The following is a 6,146-nucleotide window of genomic DNA, read 5'->3' on the forward strand; positions in this document are numbered from 1 at the left end:
TTATTATTATGTACAAACACACATAAAAATACAATGGGGTATCACTCAGATCTAAAATGAATAATTTCTTGTCATTTGCAACAAATTGGTAGACTAAGAGGGTTATATGCAAAGTGAAATAATTCAGGTAGAGAATGACAAATGCTGAATTGTTTTACTCATAATTGGAATTTAAAACAAATGAACACAACAAAGCAGAAAAGGAGTTACACATAAAGAAAAAAAGAGTTCGTTCAAAAAAAGGAAGGAAATGTGGTGAAGAAAAAGAAATAGTTGAGGAAAATTAAGAGAGAAAATTTTCAATTTGCAAACTAAATGAGTCAGTGAAAAAAATGTACTCTATGGGGAATAGTCAATAACTATGAAATATCTTTAGATAGCAACATATCATAACTAGATTTATTCTTCTGATCAGTTTGAAACATATTAAATATAGAAAAGAGTATGTTGTGTAAGAGAAACTAACACAGTGTTATACATTAATGTACACTTCAAAAACAAAGAAACATACTTATAGAAAAAAGATTACATTTGTAGTTAACAGAGGCAGGGGTTGGGAAAGGAGAATTTAATTAATGCACTCAAAAACTACAAACATCCAGTAGTAAAATAAACCTGTTATGGGGATGCCCCGTAGTAACATGAAAATTACAATTAATACTGTTCTATGTTCTATATGAATGTTGCTAAGAGATTAGACCATATGTTTTCTCATCACAACCAAAAGACAAATTGTATTTCTTTAAAATTGTATCTAAATGAGATAATGAATACTCCCTAAAATTGCTATGATATTTATTTCATGATATTTGTAAATCAAATCACTATCCTGTGCACCTAAACTCTCACAATGTTTTTTGCCAGTTATATATCAATAAAAGCTGAAGGAAAAATGGAAAGTCAATGGTAATTATTTCCCATGTCATTTCTCATGATTGTTTATGTAGCAAGTAAACTTGAGTCATGATATAGTTATCCTAGGTAAAGATACTAAAAAATAAGTGATTCTAATAAATTATTCATAAAGATAATATTAAAATTAGTGTTTTACCATGCCTTAAACTTTCTTCATGTTAACAGCCCACTGTTTCTGAAGGCATCAAAATTTCACTCTGTGTATTCATCTGAGATTAGGGAATAGATACAAATTTAATAATGGCTGCTCTTGCTGTGAGAGATAAAGTTCACTGTCTCTGAATGATGGTCTCATCTCCCTGACAACATCTGTAAGAAATGATCATGCTAGGTTGCTAAAAATCTCAGCAAGGTAAAATCTCAGAAATCCTACAATTCTTAACTGTTTTGCAATGGGAATGCAATATTGACAAAGACTTGATTTTGGATAAAAATGTGGTGTTTTCTCATGGTTTAATTAGGGGATGTGTGAATAATGCCAGAGATCCAAAACAAACATTCTTGCTCAAGTGCTGGGCAAAGATGTGTAAAGATTCTGCATTATTAGGACTGAGGACTGCTTTCAAAATGATGACTACACTCACTCTATTCCAGGTAGTCCAAGGAAAGAAAGGTTATTGCAATTTGTAGTTGAACAGGAATAAGTCAGTGGTTCAGTCTCTATAAATTAGTCAACGGGTGTTCAAAGACAAAATAAGTTATGTCAACAATGAGAATTAAAAGAAAAAAACTTGGATATATACTTAAATTAATAAGAGACACAGTCCTGTGCTGGGCTCTGGGGACTGGAGTATGTATATGCTTCAGTCCAATTCAAGGGTTCAGTGGCCTGGCCCTAGCATCAGTTCGGGATTCAACGAACAGGTAACAAATTTTATACTGGGAGAAATATAATCTACCTCTCCCTGATCGGAAGAAATTCTGGTGGCTCAATGGAACTCTTAATTCACAGAGATACTGCCAGATGCAGAGGAATAATTCACTGATTACTCAGCTAAGAAAAAGTTACTGCTTAACAATCCATCTTCACACACACAGAGTGGTAGACAGATTTGCAGTATTTAGTGGGAAGAATTCAGTCGGCCGATCTCATAATAATTTTCAAAGCACAACCCCACTTTTGTAATTTTGCCAATAGTCTAGATTTCCCTGGTAGAAAACCACAGATGGACAAACAAACAAAATTCTTCTTTAGAATTTCTAATTTTGAAAGTAAACTGTAACTTTTGACTTATCAGTATAGAACCCTGTTAAGATGATCATGGTAAGACCCATTGACTGATAAGAGAGCTGGAAACTAACTATTGAATCAATCCATCTGAGCCCCAGAATGCTAATGTAAGCAACAACATAGCCACCATCAGATTTGAGCTGACAAATATAAAAGTTTGATGTTTCTGTTGTAGGAACAACCACTGCTGTCCAGACACAGTTCTCCTGCTGCAAGTGGGCTCTTTTCTTCTCTTGGTAAAGGTCATATTGCTGGGATATTGCTAGAGATTACCCTGGCCCATTTGCCCATTCTCCATATTATCAAAGGCTTTCTTCACAACTGATGACACATTTTTCAGGACTCAAAGTGCCATTCAATTATTATCAGCTGGCACTGGCAGCATGATTGTGAGCAGAAGCCTAAGGCTCCCTGACATTGCCTACAATTTTTCCAGCATTTCAGTGCATTTCACATTCTGAAAATGCTTCACATTTTATTTTAAATTAATGGGAAATTGTCAAATCTTCCATGAATATTTCATATTTCCTAATATCTGCAGAAATTTGGTATTCTTGCAGTTGAACAAATTTTTAATTCCACAACCCTCACCTCCTTCTAGTCCTCACATATAAGATTGCAATTTTGTTACTGAATATGACCACCACATACAAGGGTCTAGTACCTATTAGATACTCCCTTGGTAAAGGTTAGAAGGGGGAAGGTTTTGTGGGTTGTACAAACGTTCATTAAAGGTTTGCAATGGCACTGTCTCTTCTGTACAAAGCTCTGATTCTAAGAAGTAAATTAAATAGAAGTCAGGATAGTAATTGGTATGGGGAAGAAATTCAGCTATTTTGGGGTGGGTGGGTGATGAAGAGACAGGAAAAAACCCAACAAATGAGAATGGAATGCTTTAGTCCTCTGGAGGCATGAATTAAAAAGAAACTCATACTTTGTCTCCTGGACCTGCCTCCAATTACTGTCTTGAATGACTAGTATTTGGGCTATGAAACGAGCTACATTGTGGTGAAGAGTAAAGACCATAACGAAATATTTTGAAAACCATGAGAGTTTTGTTGTTTCAGGAAAGTAGATTTTGCTTAAAGTCAACATGTATTTTTCATTCACTAAATACTAAAATGCATCAGGTGGCATGTGCTTTGCTTACTGTGCTGGTATCCAAGTTAGACAAGGAATGGGGAATAGACAGAAAATATCTGGAGGAGGTGGTTTCTGTGCTGACACTGGGAAAGTGTAAGTAGGTAAAAGGAGGACACCGAAATTCCAAGGATGAGCTGGAGCCAAAGTGTTGGGTTTGCAACTTAAATTGTTGACAAGCATTTGCCTGGATGTATCTCTATATACAGTGAAATGTAAGGATATGCCAAGGTAGTCAGTTGCCAGATTTATAAATAAATGACTAAACAGAGTTAAGTTTGTGGGCTAAGAGTTTTTAAGGAATTAAGTGCCACCCTGAGGACGTAAGAATGTATTTGGCTGGAACATAAAAGCAAAATAAAGTATTGACTAGAAAATATAGTGTAGAATCTTGAGGGCAGGAAATTAAAGCACCAACTGGAATGCTTTGAGAACAGCACAAAGAAGACCATAGATAAAATTACTTCTTAAATTGTACCACATGCTGAATGTGCCATCTGAGACTACATCATGTGAGCTTTATGATTCCAGGGATGACATAAGAGAGATCATGATACCTGGGCCAGTTCCTGCATTTATTTCCAGTTCCAACCTATCCTAACTTAACACTTTTAATTCTTTCCAGGATGAACCAGAAACCACTTAGTAATTTTCCCTCTCTCCATGTTTTAGTCTTTTTCCAAATTCTTCCATTACTTCTTCTTCCTTACAAGAAATTATTTAAATTTACTCCCATATTTTTCCATCAAATGATCATATCAAATATCTATTTTTGTGTTTAAATGGTAACTTAGTCTCCCATTTAACTCTTAACTCTATTTAAAATAAATAAGGAAAATACAGATACACATCTATGTTTATTTTTCAAATAAGAAAATTGCAGATATTTGTCGACATTTGCCAACATCAATTTTAATCTTTGTTATCCTGCATAATCTGGTAGTCCTATGGTAGATCAGTTGTAATTTGATTGACGTCCATAAGCTGAAGATGGCTGATGAGTTGGCCTTGAAGGAGAGTTAGCTGATATATCAGCTATCACTGGCACTGGAAACCGTGTGTTGCTCCCTGGTTGAAGCTGAGAAAATCGACCTTCATTGGCAGATATGTTGTGATATCTATTTGGAAAAGTAGAAGGCTCCAACATCTGTCCAAAATAATTGCTCTGTGTGGGAGACAAGATGCTGTACTGAGAAGTAGAAGTTGTAGCTGTAATGAAGTTCACAACATGGCCATTTGCTTCAGTGTAGCTGCTTTGGGAGTGCCCGTGGACAGTGGTCAACTGATTTAAAATAGCACGTTGATCCACAGCAATTTGTTCTGGTGGTCTAACTGACATTGATGATGGAGGAGAAAAATTACCTCTGATCCGGGTAGTTGTATCACCAATTATGTGGCTAGTAGAGGGCTTTATTATTAGAGGTATGTTTAAATTTGCAGAAGGCAAAAATGCATTTTCTGCACTAGTGTCAGTCACAAAACCAGAGTTATGATTATCCACATAATCCCCTGCTTAAATGTGCTTCTTCTTGAATTCTTCAGCCAATGAAGATATCAGAGGGGCATTTTTAATCCCAACTCTTCTTTTAATTCTCACTAAAAGCTAGGGACAAACTAGTTTAAAATTTGGATAATGATAGAACTGCAGCTAGACCCAAAGGAGAAAGATTTTAGTAAAATTTAAACCAAAATACAAGACTACAATAAGCCTAACCTATAAAATCTCAGATTTCAAGTTTACAATGCAAAGATAATATTATCAAAATGTGAACATTGCTGACAATATTTTGAAGTTCCTTATTTGGAAAATACACATTTAAATAGTATAGTCATCAAATTTAAGGGTTAGCATTTGCAGTAACTGTGAATGCCACTTTTAAAAAGCAGCTTTAATAACTTTATTTAGATTTCTGATAAGATTCATGGTTGCAAGAAAAGTTTCTCATAATCTTGACTACTTAAGACACTGACCTAATTTTTTAGAAAAAATAAAGTATTTTATCCTTAGTAGTTTTATAAAATTTTCAAAATCTTGCTTTACATTTACATTACCATAGATTGGTGTACAAAATAAAATTTTATATATAAGTTACCAAGCGGTAACTAAAATATCGGAGTACCTTGCTTAAAACAGAAACTACTTTTTCTTCTGCTAGAAAGACATCTATACAAGCAGATCTTTGAAAATTCTGCCACTCTTTACTAAACCCATAAAGTTTAAGCTGTGTAACTTAACTTTTCATACTTCCAGTTTCAAATATTCTGAAAGAGGCGTTTCTTTCCAAAACTTCCTTCTTAAAGACATCTTCATCAATCACTATGGAAGTTCCATTATCATCCCACAAGATGGATTTAAATTGGTCACTCCCAGGCATTTTCCAGAGTTTTCTTGGAAATGCCAGAAAACAAAAATCATTATCTTCATCTGGTTTAGAGACACAATATTTGTAAAATGTTCTTTATATCAAGAATTCTTCAGACAAAGTCTGAAAAGCATTTTCTTCAGTCATAGACTTCAAGTCCAAGTCATCAGAGAATATTTGTTCACACAATAGAGATCTACTGGAGTTTACTGAACCAGTTGATCCATATTTATGGGACACATCTTCAAATTCTGATGAAACTTTTGCCATTTAAATAACTTTTTCTACAGCTACATTTCTAATCTGTGGGATTTTGAGCACTGCAGATTCAAATGATGCTGCAGCAGGCCTGTAAAGATAAACTGCTAGGCCATCATAATGGTTCTCACCCTGAGTAGATGTGACATCACAAAACGACTGGTCTCTTATCAAATCAAGTGAAACATTCAGCCACTGTTTACTTCTCATTCATTTACTTAAAATGAAGCATATATGAT

At 34.6% G+C, this 6,146-nt stretch overlaps 1 long non-coding RNA gene across 1 annotated transcript; it reads right to left on the reverse strand.

The window, feature by feature from the left end:
* Nucleotides 1-4,170: 4,170 nt before the first annotated feature.
* On the reverse strand, nt 4,171-5,790 carry LOC140694103 (uncharacterized). The gene is made up of 2 exons (XR_012069854.1): nt 5,523-5,790; nt 4,171-4,451 (listed from the first exon to the last, which is right to left on the reverse strand). It is a non-coding gene; the product is annotated as an uncharacterized lncRNA (long non-coding RNA).
* Nucleotides 5,791-6,146: the final 356 nt, after the last annotated feature.

This window comes from Vicugna pacos, unplaced genomic scaffold (genome assembly GCF_048564905.1).
Source record: "Vicugna pacos unplaced genomic scaffold, VicPac4 scaffold_20, whole genome shotgun sequence".
Taxonomy (NCBI): Eukaryota; Metazoa; Chordata; class Mammalia; order Artiodactyla; family Camelidae; genus Vicugna; species Vicugna pacos.